The sequence below is a fragment of the Amblyomma maculatum genome, chromosome 1 (genome assembly GCF_055883805.1).
Source record: "Amblyomma maculatum isolate TAMU_Amacu chromosome 1, ASM5588380v1, whole genome shotgun sequence".
Taxonomy (NCBI): domain Eukaryota; kingdom Metazoa; phylum Arthropoda; class Arachnida; order Ixodida; family Ixodidae; genus Amblyomma; species Amblyomma maculatum.
Window position 1 is genome coordinate 335,640,727 of NC_139344.1, and position 17,259 is coordinate 335,657,985.

The window sequence follows — 17,259 nt, forward strand, 5'->3', positions numbered from 1 at the left end:
CGGAAAGGAAACGTTCACAAGGAAAAGTAGATAACAGGACGGCGCTGGATATACTGCTGAAATTTACTTGGTGGACTACAACCGATAGAACAGGGCGCACATTCGCGGCGAGAGTAACCATGAATGCCACCAAAACAAGAACAAAAATATTGATTGCGCGGGAGATGGTAAAACGTGGCAAACTATGCCCAATTCATCAACTTGTACTCTTCTGCCGTGAACCTGGCCGAGAGAGAGAGATAGAGAGAGCTTCTTCTTTTATCTGCGTTTTCCGCGACCGATGATTCTGACAGTGGTTGGAATGTTTTGGCAGATTTGCTGTGTGTTTCCTGGTTGGAGTGAGGTGTGGTGCTGCCTTATACGCTCGTTAACGTATTGGCAAATTTGACCTATGTAGGCCCATTCACAAGACAGCTGGAGCGAGTATACAACATCAGTTGTGCATCTCGCGAACAAGCTATGGTGCTTGACGTTAAATTTATTTTTATGCTGCCATTTTTAGAGATACGGAACAAAGTAACGACAGTTTTGTGGGCACAGAAAAAGGCAACCGTAGCACCGTATTTCATGGCTACCTTTTTAATTTTATGCGAGACTTTATGCAAGCACGGCATTACAACATGTCTACTTTGTTCACCAGGCGTTGCATCTTTTTGAAGTGCATGCCGTCACTTAAACTTGCTAGACAATGTCTCAGCAATAGAAACCAGGGCATCATGAGGATATCCCACTGACCGCAACCGGTCAAGCTACCCTAGAACATTATTATATATACCATTTAAACACGATCTCCATAAGGCAGTACCGAGACAAAAGCTGGAAATACCTCTCTTTACAAGTTTAGAATGTCAAGCTGTAGGGCAGCAGGCTTTTCTTAGCCGCAGGAGAATGACTCTAGCAAACGCGGCTTTCGTCGAAAAAGCTCAGAGTCGAATCTAAAAACATGGTTAAGTCATCAAGTGGCACCTCATGACTAAAACTCAAGTCTGGACAAGTTTCGTTAAAAGAAGGACAAAATGTCATTTGCAGATCCGGACCACGAAAGGGAAATAACTAGATAATAAAAATGTTTACTACCAAATAGTCAGTGAGCTTGACATGCAACAGATTGTCAAAATGCGATAAAAAGTTTTCGAGAACAGTTCTGGCTTATCAGTAAATAAAAAAAAACATATAACTTGCTATCTTTCATACACTGTGCTAAAGAATGAAACCGCAGGTGCTTACAGAAGCAAGGCGTTCCAATAGGCTCGTGTGTGCCTCCTGTTTTGTGCCATTTATTTTTATCCCGTTTTGACATTCTGTTGCATGGCAAGCTCACTGACGTTCGGATAAGTAAAAGATTGTAGGTACGTCGACGATTTCTCAATTTTCTTGAAACTAACTTCCCGTGAGAGCGTCTATTGAATCGGCCGCAATGACAACTTGTCCTTCTTTAACGAAACTATCTCATGCCCTAACACTTATACAGCCAATAAGACACCGATTTCCTTCATCGCGCCTGCCTCACTCTGATTGGTTTGACATAGGAAATTACTGCAGGGAGTGTTCCAGACAAATATTCTTTACATATATGTAAGCCGTATTCTGCTTTCAGATTCACGGACATGCTCGTACTGAACACGCACTACCCGGGCTACATGGGTCCGTGCCGAGTTACGGCCGCGTCGACACTGCGCGAGCGTAGGAAGACCTGCATCCCGAACTTGCCTGTGGTAAATTTACTCTCATTACTGACGACGTGTACAATTTTTTGTGCACTTTTCATGCGCCCTAGAGGTGGTTTTTATCAGTCAGGTGTGTTTAATGGCGAATTTTCAAACAGATAAGACCTTTCAGATATTTTATAGCATGGACTTTGCTCAAGCCCAAAAATCATTCTGGTGCTACAATATGGTGGTACAATCACTCAGTATACAGAAGGGGGTTCCATTGTTATGCAACCGCAAGCGAGATCTTCTACACTGACAAAATGGTGAAAAATAGTAAGGAGCAAATAAAAAACACAACATAAAGTATTATCGGCGGCAAATAAGCAGGAATGCCTTCAAGATCGGTTTAAAACCTGGACGTTAAAATTGACAGACAGATTTTTTTTTTTTTTTCTGAGGGAAGGGGGGGGGGGGGGGGGTCACATGCAAAATATCGCGCCTGTTATTGTCTCCTCGCTACAATTAGTTCGCTTTTATAATTTTAACTTAACGATAAATATGTAATAAGTAGCAGCCAAAATGATTATTGAGGCAAAATCTTGGTTTCTCTTTCAGCGTCGATGTTCTGCCCAGCTACGATGACAGCAAAACTAATTTCCGGTGCCCGCAACAAATGACGATGCTTCCTCTAAGAACAGGGACTCTGCTAGCTGGTTGTTGCACATGAATCGATATGCAGTTATGTTCTACGTCGCAACGGAAAACTTATTTGCATTAGACCCAAAAGTCCTTATTTAGACTCTTATTTTCCTGTAGCAACTTGTAGACCCCGCCAATTTGAAAAAGTCTAAACAGTTCGGCGCCTAAGGTTCTTGAAACTTCGTAAAAAGATTTTTGACCAAATATCACTACCATTTTACTCATCAAATTCGCCTAAAAAAGAAAAAAAGAAAACAACAACTCAGAATTGAACATCACTGTAGCTAATATGGTACCAAAATGCTAGAATTTGCGTTTGCTGAAGTATCCGAGGCTTTATATAAAATTTTAATTTCGAAATTAGTCTCAAACGCTCTGCCACGGCTGCTCCTCGAGCTGGTGGTTACAGACCTGGTGCCCAACGTATCACAACATTGGCGCCTCATCCTTGCTTGCAGGAAACAGCTGTTGAATGGCTGAAACAAGTTGAGGAAAGCAGTCCACAGGGGCCGGCCTTGTTTGTGTCATTGGACATGCGATCTTTCCGGTACCGAGTGTACCAGCGGCCATCGCTCGAAGCATCCTGCAACTTGGAAGAACATGCGGAGTATTCACAGGTGAGCTTGCATGGCGAGTTGTGATTTTATGTTTTAACTGAGGAGTAACCGCAATAAGTCACGCCTGCATAAAATAGCCAAATAAATTGCAAGACGATTTTTAGTCACACACTATACGGATGCAGTCGAGCAATTTGCCTATGAACTCCGTGCAGCCCGTCGAAAAAACTGCAGCCTTCTTTATTTAGCAAGCACTCTAGCAAGAAAAAGAAATGATTGCTGAAATTACGGCTGAGCTCCATGATTCCAGCTTCATTAAAACGCGCAAAAAGTATCTACTTTGTTTTCATGCTCCATCACCCCCCCAGGGGGAAACAAAAAGCAGCTTGTAAGCTTTTCGTTTTACCTAAATGCGTCTTGACAACAGCTTTGAGAAGCTCCGAATGTGTTGAAATAATATTTAGTTATTAAGGCGGTAATACCGTCGTTTTTGAAATAGTGCCTGGACACTATAGAATTTTTGTGCAGCGTTTGCCGCGCGACATTGTTACACCGACATTAATCTTGTGCCGCACAACTATAACTAGCTTATTTCATTTATGATAAATACTGGCCGATCGGAAAGCTAGCAATGAAGACAGGTTTTAATCACTTTGTAATGTTCGCGGGGGCATTTTGCTTTTCTTTCTTTTCTTTTTTTGCGCTCTGGCGCTTTGTTGTACGAGCTTTTAACGTGACCAGTTAAGCGACAACATGCATGGTGCATATGTTTGAATTTCAGGTTTGCAACAACACGGGCTGGAGGCAGCTCCAAGGGCGCTCGACAGCAGCCGCCGTGAAGGTCAAGGGCAATGAAGTTGTCTCTTATGAGACGCCGGAGTCTGTCAAGGTTACGGTAAGATCGGTCTCCTTGTATCGTCATATTTCCTACGTTGCCGCACAAGACGCGCTGAAGCGAAAGACAGCAGTGCACGACAAAACGATCGCTCTTCACGGCTTTCCCTACCCCATTTGTGACGATAACTGGTCTGAGTCATACTGTAGAATCCCGACACATATAACCGCAATACGGATTTTCCTTTAGCAATAGCAATGGCGATGTCAGTATCTTGAAACAAGAGTTCGTAATGACGAACAAGTGACGTCATAGCACCGGCTACATTCGTGTGCTGCACCATCTGTGGTCGTCTTGACGAAAACAAAGCTGAATAAGCTGAGACGCTCGTCATGGTAGCAACCGACGAAGCGATTACGATAATTTGTGCCATATTTCAGAACCGATTTTGTCGCGTGCAGACAATTTATGTCCTCATTTTCGACTAGGTGCTCACGCACATCAGAATGAACTCCGCTGTGATCTTACATCTTATCCAGTTGAGCGAAAAATTGTCATGCGTGCCCCGCCGGGGTGGTGCAGTGGTAAGACGCCCGACTACTGTGCCGGAGTTCCCGGGTTCGAACCCGACCGCGGCGGCTGCGTTTCAATGGAGGCGAAACGAAGTGGCGTCCGTGTGCTGTGCGATGTCTAGCGCACGTTAAAGATCCCCAGGTGGTCGAAATTACTCCGTAGACCTCCACTACGGCTCCCACTTCTTTCTGTCCACTTTCACTCCCACCCTCTTCCCTTCCCTTACGGCGCGGTTCGGGTGTCCACAGAGCAAGTGTGACAGTTACTGCGCCTTTCCCTTCCTGTGAACCAATTTAAATTTTTCACGCTCTCCCGCGTAACGCGCTGAACTGAAGCTGTCCCTGTTTTGATATTTCTGTTTTGGTAATGCCGAGGAATTGCACCATAACGCCTAATCCCTATATGCGACGTGCCAGCCTGGTCTGCCACAACGATCGTAATGGGCGCAGCAGTTGTGTTTCTGGCGTTGGTGGCGTGGAAATACGTGAGTGGTCACGTAGCCCAGTGTTGACGGTCTGCGTGAATAAATCCTTCATATATGGGTTTTCGATGAAGACAAGGCATCTTTTCTCATTTACGCATACTGCACCCGTCATCTGACAATGCTATTGGCTGGAACGTGAATGATATACTAAAGAAAAATGGTTGTGGTTTATGGGGTTTAGCTCTCAAAGCGACTCAGGCTATGAGAGACGCCGTACTGGAGGGCTGCGAAAATTTCGACACACAGTAGTTGAGCGCCCTGAATAGTGCTTCACTACGGCGCGCTGGACAATTCTCTCTCTCTCTCTCTCTCTCTATATATATATATATATATATATATATATATATATATATATATATTGTGAGCACTGTGGGGCGCTTCATCTTCCACACTGCTGAACGTGCTGCTTCATCTTCATCCTGCTCCCTCTTGTAGATACCCATCGTCATCGCGGAGTGTGTCTGGCTGCAGTGAGCGACCAAGGCTTCAGGTCTGTAATAAAGCCTGATTCCCCAAGTCCGACCTTCGCGTTACCTTACACGTGGTGGAGGTGCGCCTTGATTTCCCCGCTGCTTCGTCACCTGCATCCACCTGGAGCTTCGTTCTGGCCGCCGTTTGATCCCGACCACCATCGTCATGACACAAGAGGGCCACTCCGCTATTCCGGCTGCTACCAACACGACTCCAGCTCCCCTTGCCACTTGGACTGTCAGTAGCCGTCAGCGCGACCCGCAGATGTTCGCCGGTCTCCGCGGCGACGACGCTGATGACTGGCTCGACAGCTACGACCGGGTCAGTGCTTTCAACCGATGGGACGATTCTCTTAAATTAATTAATGTGTCCTTTTATTTGACGGATGTGGCCAAAACGTGGTTTCTAAATCATGAGTCGACGATTCCGGATTGGGCTACCTTTAAACAAAAGTTACGCCAGATTTTCTGCGCTCCTACTGTTCGCACGGAGTCCGCCAAGAAGAAGCTAGAAGCCCGACTTCAGCGGTCCAATGAGACCTATACCTCTTATATCGAAGACGTTCTCGCACTTTGTCGGCGCATAAATGACACCATGCCAGAGGCCGAGCGGGTTCGGCACGTCCTTAAAGGTATTGGTCCACTCGCCTATAACGCCCTGGCCGTGCAGAACCCAACCACAATTGACGCCATCATATCGACTTGTCAACGCCTTGACGAACTACAGTCAATACGCCTGCAGCCTGATCCCACTTCATTTGGTTTCACTGCTGAAGCTGACCTCCGTGTGCTTATCCGCGAATTAATTCGTGAAGAGCTCTCGGCTCAAGGTAATTTGTGCCGCCCTGCATCTGAGCCACATAATTCAAGTGCCGGCCTGCGTAGCATTGTTAAAGAAGAGCTGGCCTCAATGACCTATTCCCCGCCAACATCGGTCGCTCCTACCATCTGTCAGGTGCCAACGTACGCCCAGATCACGTCCTTGCCGCCCGCAGTTGGAGCGCCTACGCCACCGGCGCCTACCACTGCTCATGTCGCTGCATTGGCACCACCTGCCGCGGCGCCGACATACCACCCCAACTGGCGCCCAGCCCGCCCTGTGTGTTATTACTGCGGGTACCGAGGCCATATTTCCCGCTTCTGTCGTCGCAGGCTCCAGAATGAACGCCGCGGCTACGAATCATTTGAAGCAGACTACCCTCCTCGCTTTTCCGGCTCTAACCGCCGTTCATTCCCTGATTATCCCCGACGTTCATCACCCCCGCCAGAAAGCCCCGCTCCGCCTGCTGGTTACAGGCCTTCAAGACGCCGTTCTCTTTCGCCTTTTCGCCGCTCAACCTCGCCTCTCCGTCAAGCTTCTCTGACGACCTCCCGCCTGTCGGAAAACTGACCACTGCAGTTTTAGGAGGGAAAACTGCACTCTTCGGCCATCCCAAAAATCCTCCGGAACGTCCCTGGAATATTATTTTAGTGCGGGTTGAAGGATTATCTGTTGAGGCTTTGGTTGACACGGGCGCCGCTGTTTCTGTGATACACACTGATTTGTGCTCCCGCTTGCGAAAAGTGAAAACGCCTTATGATGGACCTGAACTCCGTGGAGCTAATGGTGCAATAATTCGGCCTTCTGCAAAGTGTACTGTGCGAGTTTTTGTTGATGGTGTCCGCCACCATGTACAATTTGCCGTGATGTCACCGTGCGCTCACCCAATTATTTTAGGCTGGGATTTTCTGTCTGCCGCATCAGCCAGCATTTCGTGTCGCGACAGGGTCATTTACATGAACGAGAGCGATCCGTCTTCTGAACCTCCCGAGCCCCGTTATCGCCTGCTTGCCGCTACTAACTCAGTGTTGCCCCCTGGATGCGAACAACTTGTCGCGCTTACTTCTACTGACATTGATAACGGAGATGTGCTAATCGGGCCTTCTGATCGCCATCTGACCCGCGGAATCGCGCTACCACCAAGTCTTGTTCGGTTTGAGCATGGCACAGCGCTTGTCGCTGCTTCGAACACTTCCCCAGAGCCCATTGTGCTGACTAAAGGGACATGTTTTCCTTGTGTCCTGGACATTCACCCGGTGTCCCTCACCACCCTTACCGCCCCCTCTTCCTCACCAGCAGCTTATTCCGATGCTTCTCTCTGTGTTCTCTTTGGCACCATCAATCCTGACCTTCCTGCGACTCACCGCCAAGCTTTGCAGGAATTACTTCGAAAACACCAAGCCTCCTTTGATGTCACTTCTCCGACCTTGGGCCGAACGTCTTCTGCACAGCACCGCATTATTACAGAAGGTACTTCTATTGTTAGCCGCCGCCCTTACCGTGTTTCCTTATCAGAGCGTAAAATCATAGAAGATAATGTGAATGATATGCTCCGGCGAGACATTATTCGGCCATCAGCTAGCCCCTGGTCATCTCCGGTCGTCTTGGTCAAAAAAAAGGATGGGTCCGTGCGTTTTTGCGTTGATTACCGCGCACTTAACAAAGTCACTCGAAAAGATGTTTACCCTATGCCACGAATTGACGACTCCCTCGACTGTCTTCAGGGCGCCGAATATTTCTCCACTTTGGATTTGCGTTCCGGTTACTGGCAGATACCGATGCACGAAGCCGACAAAGAAAAAACCGCATTCGCTACTCCCGATGGGCTTTACGAATTCAATGTCATGCCTTTTGGACTTTGTAATGCCCCCGCTACGTTTGAGCGCATGATTGACACTGTTCTTAGAGGACTTAAGTGGAAAACATGCTTGTGCTACCTGGACGACATAGTTATTTTCTCTGCGACTTTTTCTGATCATTTATGCCGCCTTGATCAAGTATTAACGTGCTTGGCATCCGCCGGTCTCCAGCTGAACACAAAAAAAGTGTAATTTCGCCAAGAAAGAAATCAAGATCCTGGGCCACCTCGTCAGCCGCGATGGCATTCGACCCGACCCTGACAAGCTTGCTGCAGTTTTGAACTTTGCACGCCCTCAGCGGACTAAGGAACTACGCAGTTTCCTTGGCCTGTCTTCGTACTTTCGCCGTTTCATTCGAAATTTCGCTACTATTGCTGCACCGCTCCACCGCCTCCTTACAGACCGTACTACTTTCAATTGGTCCGAAGAATGCGAAAAAGCTTTCCAAACCCTAAAGAATGCCCTCACTTCGGACCCTGTTCTCGCTCACTTCGACGACACTGCTGCCACCATTCTTCACACCGATGCCAGCAGCCTCGGTATCGGCGCCGTACTTCTGCAACGTGACACCGCTTCTCGGGAAAAGGTAATTGCGTTTGCCAGTCGAACTCTAACACTAGCGGAACGCAACTACACCATCACTGAGCAAGAGTGCCTAGCCGTCGTTTGGGCAGTTCAGAAATTCCGCCCCTACCTCTACGGCCGCCATTTCACGATCGTTACCGATCATCACGCTCTGTGCTGGTTATCAACCCTCAAAAATTTGACTGGACGCCTGGGCCGTTGGATTCTGCGTTTGCAGGAGTACCACTTTGATGTCATATTCAAATCGGGACGCAAACATCGAGATGCCGATGCTCTTTCCCGCTGCCCGCTATCAGAATCACCACCTAGTGCTTCCTCGAGCCTTCCTGCGTGCACCCTCGACGTCCCAATGTCGTCCAGAGCCCCAACCTTAACCTGTGCTACTCTTGCCGCTGCTCCAGATCGCTACGCCATTATTTCAAACCAGCGAGCAGATCCCTACTGTATTTCCCTAATCAACCTTCTCACCGGTGCTTCTCACCCTCCTACCGCTAGGATGCGCAGGCAACTCCAAAAGTTCAAACTTGACAACGGCGTGCTCTCCCGTTATATTTATTGCTCCGAAGGCACCCGTTGGGTCCCCGTTATTCCGAGAGCCCTTCGCACCCGTATCCTGGCGGCTTTCCACGATGATGCTACAGCCGGTCACTTAGGCTTTCATAAAACTTACCACCGCGTGAAAGCCCGTTTCTTCTGGCCAGGCCTCGCCTCAAGTGTGGCAAAATACGTCGCCTCTTGTCTGCCATGTCAGCGCCGCAAACGGCCCACTTCTCCTCCTGCTGGCCTACTACAGCCGCTACCTTGCCCTGCTACTCCTTTTGCCGTTGTTGGCATAGACTTATACGGGCCACTTCCATTGTCCGCACGAGGTAATCGCTGGATCGTCACCGCCGTCGACCACCTAACACGCTACGCTGAGACCGCTTCCCTGCCTAATGGCTCGGCACATGAGGTCGCGACCTTCTTTTTGGAATCGCTCGTACTGCGCCATGGGGCCCCTCAAGTGCTTCTCAGCGATCGTGGTCGGACATTTCTGTCGAAGATTGTAGCCGAAGTTATTGAGGCCTCAACCACACATCACAAATTGACCTCCAGCTATCACCCGCAGACCAATGGGTTGACTGAGCGGTTCCACCGCACGCTTTCTGACATGTTGTCTATGTATGTCGACCAGGACCACCGAAACTGGGACGTAATACTTCCTTTTATGACGTTCGCCTACAATACGGCTGTACAGCGGACCACAGGTTACACCCCATTTTTCCTCGTTTACGGCCGTTCTCCCGCTACCTTTCTTGACGCCTCTTTTCTTTCTACACATGCCAGTTCCTCATCCTCTCTTCCTGACCAGTTCCTCTCCCGAGTGGCCAAATCACGCCGGCTTGCTCGCGTCAACACGGAAGCTAGCCAGGAAGACCGCAAGTACCGCTATGATGCAACCCATCGCCAAGTTTCGTTCCGTCCCGGCGACGAGGTGTTACTTTGGACCCCATTACGCACTCCTGGCCTTTGTGACAAGTTACAGCACCGTTACATTGGTCCTTACACAGTTCTTGCAAAAACCTCCCCGGTCAACTATCGCGTCTCCCCTGTTTACCCTCCTCCGGACTGTCGTTACCGTGGCACTGAAGTTGTCCACGTTTCACGTATGAAACCTTTTATTCAGCGCAATCCTGCGGACTAATTGCGGCCAGGCTGGCCGCTTGAACTGCGCGGGCGAAATAGTGTGAGCACTGTGGGGCGCTTCATCTTCCACACTGCTGAACGTGCTGCTTCATCTTCATCCTGCTCCCTCTTGTAGATACCCATCGTCATCGCGGAGTGTGTCTGGCTGCAGTGAGCGACCAAGGCTTCAGGTCTGTAATAAAGCCTGATTCCCCAAGTCCGACCTTCGCGTTACCTTACAATATATATATATATATATATATATATATATATATATATATATATATATATATATATATATATATATATATATATATATATATATATATATATATATATATATATATATATATATGTGTGTGTGTATATATATGTGTGTGTGTGTGTGTGTGTGTGTGTGTGTGTGTGTGTGTGTGTGTGTGTGTGTGTGTGTGTGTGTGTGTGTGTGTGTGTGTGTGTGTGTGTGTGTGTGTGTGTGTGTGTGTGTGTGTGTGTGTGTGTGTGTGTGTGTGTGTGTGTGTGTGTGTGTGTGTGTGTGTGTGTGTGCGTGCGTGCGTGCGTGCGTGCGTGCGTGCGTGCGTGCGTGCGTGCGTGCGTGCGTGCGCGCGCGCGCGCGCTCCAACTGCATAGTCCCACATCGTGATTTCAGAAGATATCGTGACCGCTAGTTGTCCCAAAGCCCGACTTATCACTTCTTGACTCAGCCAGAGGTTGCGCAAAAGAGGCCTAACCATGAAGCTTTGTGGTTAGCCCCATGAATTCACTGGTGTCATTGGCCACACGAGTGACGAAAGAACCAGGCAAGCCTACAAATATACTGGCGTCTGTCCCAGGCCCTGATGGTTCGGAGAGCTATTCGACACGGCTCCGTGGCCGTTTTCAATGCGGACTTCGAAGATTGGAGGGGAAGCTGCCTGGAGAAGCCCTACCCGCGCCTGACGGCGCTCAGAGAAGCCTTAGGTGAGAAAGACGCTTACCGTTCATTCAAAGCTCCACAGTGTCATCATTCAATCTCTCTCTTAGGAAGATTCCAATGTGAGACGGTTGCTGCGTCTTTATTTCTTTTTTTTTTTCATATGCATCTTCATATGTCACATAAGCCATTTCAACACGGAAGGGACCAGCTTTCCTGTGTGAGATGATATCGCTGATATATATGACTTTGAACTCAATACTTCTTTGTCTTTTAACGGTACACTAGGGCTGGATATTTTATAATCTACATTTTTCAGATTTACGTCGTGTAAAAAAAAAGAAAAAATGATCAATGATTGTTTCGCAGCTAACTACAAACTAAAGCATGTTATTCTTTTAAATGTATATACAGGGCGTTTCAAGGGAAACTTTAGGTTAGTTTAAAAATATATGGGCTCAAGAGGGAAAAAAATATTTGCAGGAAGGAACTCTCTGCGGCGGCGGACACAACATGCCGCAAAACTCATGTATATATTGAGCTAATAACTAAATCCATTAATTAACCTTTTATTTATCGCAGTTGGGTGATTAGCCTCTAAGGAGACTAAGGGCTATACGATGCCCTTAGTCGATGCCGATATAAACAAGACGATGCCATATTACTTTTTGAAGAACGAAAAACTCATTTTTAAAGTCTTCCAGTGTGAGGATATCTGGTGCAGTTTTTCTGTATGAAACCGAAGCTGACCACGATACATGGACAGGATGCTCAGTACAGAAACGATTTCCGGTGTTGACGTCAGCAGTGGCAACGATGCTTATTAAGGCGAAAGCCTTTAATGGTTCATGCTGTCGTGGACAAAATACGTCCCGCTTTTGCGGCGGCTGTGATTGGCCGAGGCGGGATGACGTCATAGAAGTCTCAACCAATTACAGAGCACCACCACAGTATGCGCGAATGCGTGCCTTATATGGCCATATAGCAATGAAGATCAATGACTAATTAATGGTTATTAAATAAGTATTACTTCATAATTTCATTAGCGTATTTTTTTCTTTTTCTCTTCAGATAGCACCGAAATTAGTCCACCGGTCACTGCCGAGCCGAACGTCGGTAAGAGCTCACAAATTTGTCATAACCACACCTAATCTCAAAATAATCCATAAATGGGGATACCCGATTAAAAAGTGCCGACAGCATGTTGTAAACTGAACTGCTGAACATGGCAGGGAGCGCTTTACTTGCGTTATCAAAGAGTAACGCCATGATACATTTCTTAAAGATGCGCCTGTGTACTGTGCGATGACAGTGCACATTAAGGAGCATCAGGTTTTCAGAATTTCCGAAGCCCTCCACTAAAATTCATCTCATAGCCTTAGTCGCTTTGGGACGTTAAACACTGTAAAGCAAATCAAAACCAAACTAAACTTCGCTGTGTCTAAACACTTTTTTAAACTTCGCCGTGTTTAAACACTTTTTGCGAAAAAAAGAAAGCGCCAAGAAAGTCCATCGTCTGCCCTTTAAAATATTCGCCGTAATAAAACCTGCACGATTCTTTCTTATACTGGTTGATGTTATACATCAATAAGATAAATAATACACCCAATCGCGGTCTTGTAGTGCTTTCATAAATGCTGCACAAGCTGTCGAAGCAGATTACCCGATTAGTTTGATATTTGTCTTTCAGTGGCGAGCGGCGAAGTATTTGGCTATTTTGTAATACGACTTTAAGCGATCACATTTTGACTCCGTGGTGTGCAGTGTGTAAAATACGCCGTTTGTACTTCGAAATATGCCCTTGTATGCGTGACCTCCAGCATTTGCTAATGCCTCACTTTAGACGGTGTACACACGTGCTTCCTATAAACCTAGTAAAAGCGATAATTTTCTCATTTTGCGTAATGTCTTTATGTGCAGGAAACAGGAGTCGTGACCTAGTTCCTGAAGAGGACGACACAGGTAAGCTCCACACTGTCCATAAAACGACCGGCCTCGCGGAGAATGCGCACAGACCAAGTCTGGTCTCAACAAAAAACTCTGAAAATGTGGCAGGATCTGGAGCTTTCGAACAGTCGGAAGATCTATAGGGAAGTTCTGCCAGGCTTAGCCAGATTTTCGAGTGCCAAGCGTTTTCCTTTGCCTGCACTCCCAAATACTCGGCAAGTGGGCAGATCAGCTATACCAGAATCAGTAAATAATTTGAGTAAAAAAACCCCGACTCTACATGAATTTAATGGGCTTGCAGTTCTGTATGGGCAAACGTGGCTTGCACCTAGTTTTACATGTCTTGCATAACATCTTAATGCAATCTTCCGTGCACGAGAAAATACCTAACAGGTATAATATTTCACTGCGACTTTATCCACAGGTTCCAATGCCTGAGGAGCCATACTAAACAAAATAAGGCGGAGACGACTTGTATATCAAGCTAAAGGTTGTTTATTGTATTCGTCCGTTTCAGGTGCCCGCGAACTTTGAACAAAATAAATTTTGCCGTAACGTGACAAACGCTTAAATGGCCCATGAACAGCCATTTGTTGTAACTAGAAAACGCGCACGAGCAATAGGTATTACATCAGTCCTCTCCGCAACGGAATTGTTTAAAATCCAGATTAATTAGCACTGATCTTATTGGCGATCATCCTCCTCCTCTCCCCATTCAACTCAGCTCACGCTGGTGCGCAGCAAAAATATTAAAAATCTCGATGCCGCCCCCCGTCCTTTCCGCGTAACTTTCTAATTGATTGCGAGTGGTCGTCAAGAGCACTTTTCACAAATTATTAATTAATTACAAACTCCGTAATTATAGGCTTTTCAATTTGACTTTAATACTCGCAAAGACCATCTCAATGGATTTCTTGCAATAGAATATTATCGCAATTACCTTTTCAGGGTCCCTTGAAGTATGCAGCTGAACGTATAGCTCTCATGATTCGCGATATTTTCTGCGCTTCTTCGCAGCGATTGGCAGACCACTGTTGTGCGTGGTGTCTGGGAAGTTGTACGACGACAGTCAAGTGCCTGACCGTCTCTGCACGCACATTGTTCACCCTGGATTGTCTATCGACCTGAACGAGAGGACAGTGTTCCTCTCCGGTGAGCCTTTGCAGCTCTGAAGTGGTCCATTTATGACATTTTCTTCTCGCATTGCGAAACAAGAGCTTACCACTTCATTGGTTTGGCGGTGAATACATCTACTTAATAATTTATCAGGTGCTATTTTCAGGGCGCTGGCTTTTCGTAGAAAAGTTCTCAACCAGTCACGTATTTCCTGAACAGTAACTATACACCGTTCAATGAACCGTTTATATGACAGGCCGTTTGAAACCAAAGTGTTTTGAGGACCACCCTTGCTCTAAGCAGGGTGTCTAACCGGAACCGAACCGAACTCTAATTTTTCCGCCATCTTGGAATTGAACTCGAACCCGAACAAATCGAAGGGACCGTTCCGAAGCGGTTCGCGATACAGTTCCGACCCACGTTTGCTGGTAATTTACTTTATTTTTTCTTTTATCGCTGCTTGTAAAGTGCTCTCCTCGCTTGTTTCTAACCTCACACCTCAAGCATCACCTCAAGCATCACAACCATCTTGAAAAATCGTCGTTTACAAAAAGATGACAAGAACAAAGAAAAATATATTGCCACACTGATAGCACCAATCCCTGACGGTTGTGCATGTAGTAGTAGAGGTTTCTCTCGAAAAGAAAATTCGTGTGAAATTTTGAGAACCCGAAAAGCGCAGCAGGAAACACTTTGTTTTAACTTTCTTTCGGTGCTTGACACCTTTAATTGGTTATGTGCCAAAGAAAATATTCATTATTTTCCCGCCATCCTGCTCAAATCGTCGGTCACTCATTATAAACATTTTTCTGGGGTGTGTACAACCAAGTGGAGTCCGTCACACCTGAAGACAAAAACAATAGGTGGACTACTGTATGAATTTTCAGCTTTTATTATGTAATGGAACAGGAAGGAAAACTCAGTATTCAATAAGTGGAGTAAAAACTACACCATAAGTTTTCTTTTTTTTTTTTTTTTCTGAACCCATTTGAATCGGGTTGAACTGGTTCGAACTGGAACGTAATGTGTGTCTGGAGCTGGAACCGAACCCGAAAGGCGTAAACCCGAATCGGTTCGACACCCTGGCTCTAAGGCACCTCGGACTGAAACAAAAGAAAGTAAGAAACGTTCCGGTGAAAATTATAAACTATTTGTTCTTTGAAACAGAAAAGGCGCTAAATAAAATTTCTTTGCTTTGCTAAAGAGCAATTTTTCCTCAAAGGCGTCTCAAAATGCAACCGAAAGAAAAAAACAACTCACCTCAAAAAATGTGCAATGAATTCCGTGCCGTATATATTAGAAAAAAAAAAAAGAGTTAGAAAGTAGAAGTACAAGCAAAAGTGGGATTCGAGCAGCTATAATACGCATCTAAAAGCAGAGCACTAGCCTATTGCTTCACCGAGATAAAATTGTTTGTGGCTACTAATTTTGTTCTTACTCTTTCACAGAAATATTCAACTTTCCGTAAGGTGGCGCAGTTGACCTCTCGCACTGTATCGGTTACCAATCAAAATACGCTTGCTTTATAAGGCATACGGTTTTACAGTATACGGTATGATTGAGGTATACGGCTGTCGTCAGTAGATCACGAGGAAACAGCCCCTGAAACATCTTCACGCGTTGGAACTACACAATTCGCCGCCGTTTTGGTTACTGTATTCCGGGTCGCAATCGCTTATCTCAGTGAGCATTATCGTGAATCTCTTAAGTCACGGGCAAGAGCAGTTTGCAATCTACTCTGCATGTGAGCTTTCGTGAAGACAAGTACCTCTTATCTTCACGAAGGCTCACTCGCAGAGTAGATTGCAAACTGTAATATAAAGTTAGAATAGGTATCACTGTCTCTGGGTATGTGTATTCTTACGCGCCTCTCTGGTTCCCCCGAGTGCAGAGCATTCCCTGCGGCTGGCCTGGTCACGCAAACATGCGCGACACCTGGCGGCTCTTGCCGGAGGAGGCTCGTCGGCGCTGGTCACCAACCTAGAGCGTTCTGGCCAGAGCTCGGCAGCCTACGTGGCGCTGCAGGCGGCCGGCTTTCTGCGTCGACACGCGCTGCACGGTCTTGCCCTGTTACACCTCGATCGCACCACCAGACAACTGGTCAAGTTCGCCCAAGTCATTCACGTGAGGAAGCCTCCAACGGCTTTGCTTCTTTCCATAAAATGCTCCTCGCTATTCAACCTATTTACACGATATATCATCTGCACAATCTATCATGTTGTCCCTGTTTGCCTCTCTCATCTCGTCTATTCTTTTCGTGTCATGGTATAGTTCAGGCGCCCACCATTACACGAGACAGGTATGGTCCGTGCGGCCATCTACTATTAATGCGTTAGCATTGCTGCTTCTGATATCAAAAAGGGTGTGGCGTTGGCGGCGGTGTGAATACTCGGAGGAAAGGAGGCAAAGTGGAAAGGAAGAATCCTGCTCTCCTCTTTAAAGGAGAGAAGGGTGATGAGGAAAATGGTGGGGACGACAGGGGGAGAGAGGGAAGTCGCGGTGGCCAGTCAAAGTCAAAAAACGAGAAAAGAGAAAAGAAAGTATGGTGTGTAGAACAGCTACTATTGGGCTTGACCTGGCCATACACTCGCACGGTTCAAACCTTTTAGCGGAAGCGGCTGCTCCACCCGGGCAGAACACGAATACTTATTAAGCAAAAGCGAAGCCTTAATAACCCATAAGGCTGCAAGTTAAAGCCGCTTGTGGCTTAGAAAATGAACTCATTCCTGGTAACGTAGGAATTCTCAGCGTTAAAGCAAAGTGATGGCTCAGAACCGACAGGTGGCTAAGAAAATTAACTAATTCCTTATAACATTGTAGGAATTTTTAATGTTGAAACAAAATGATAGTTTTGCCCCGACAGCGTTGCTTGCGATTAGCATAGAACAAAAGACTACTAGTTCAAAACCGTTGACTCACTGTATATAGTTCCCAAGAATGATCGACACCACTGCAAGTCCCCTTTCGAGCCTGTTAATGTTGCCAGCCCGATTGTAGGCTTCTGATTCTCATAGTCACTCAAAATATGCTGCGAATATTTTGTAACCTTTAATTATCCTAAATTTTTGTTCTCTTTTACAGGCT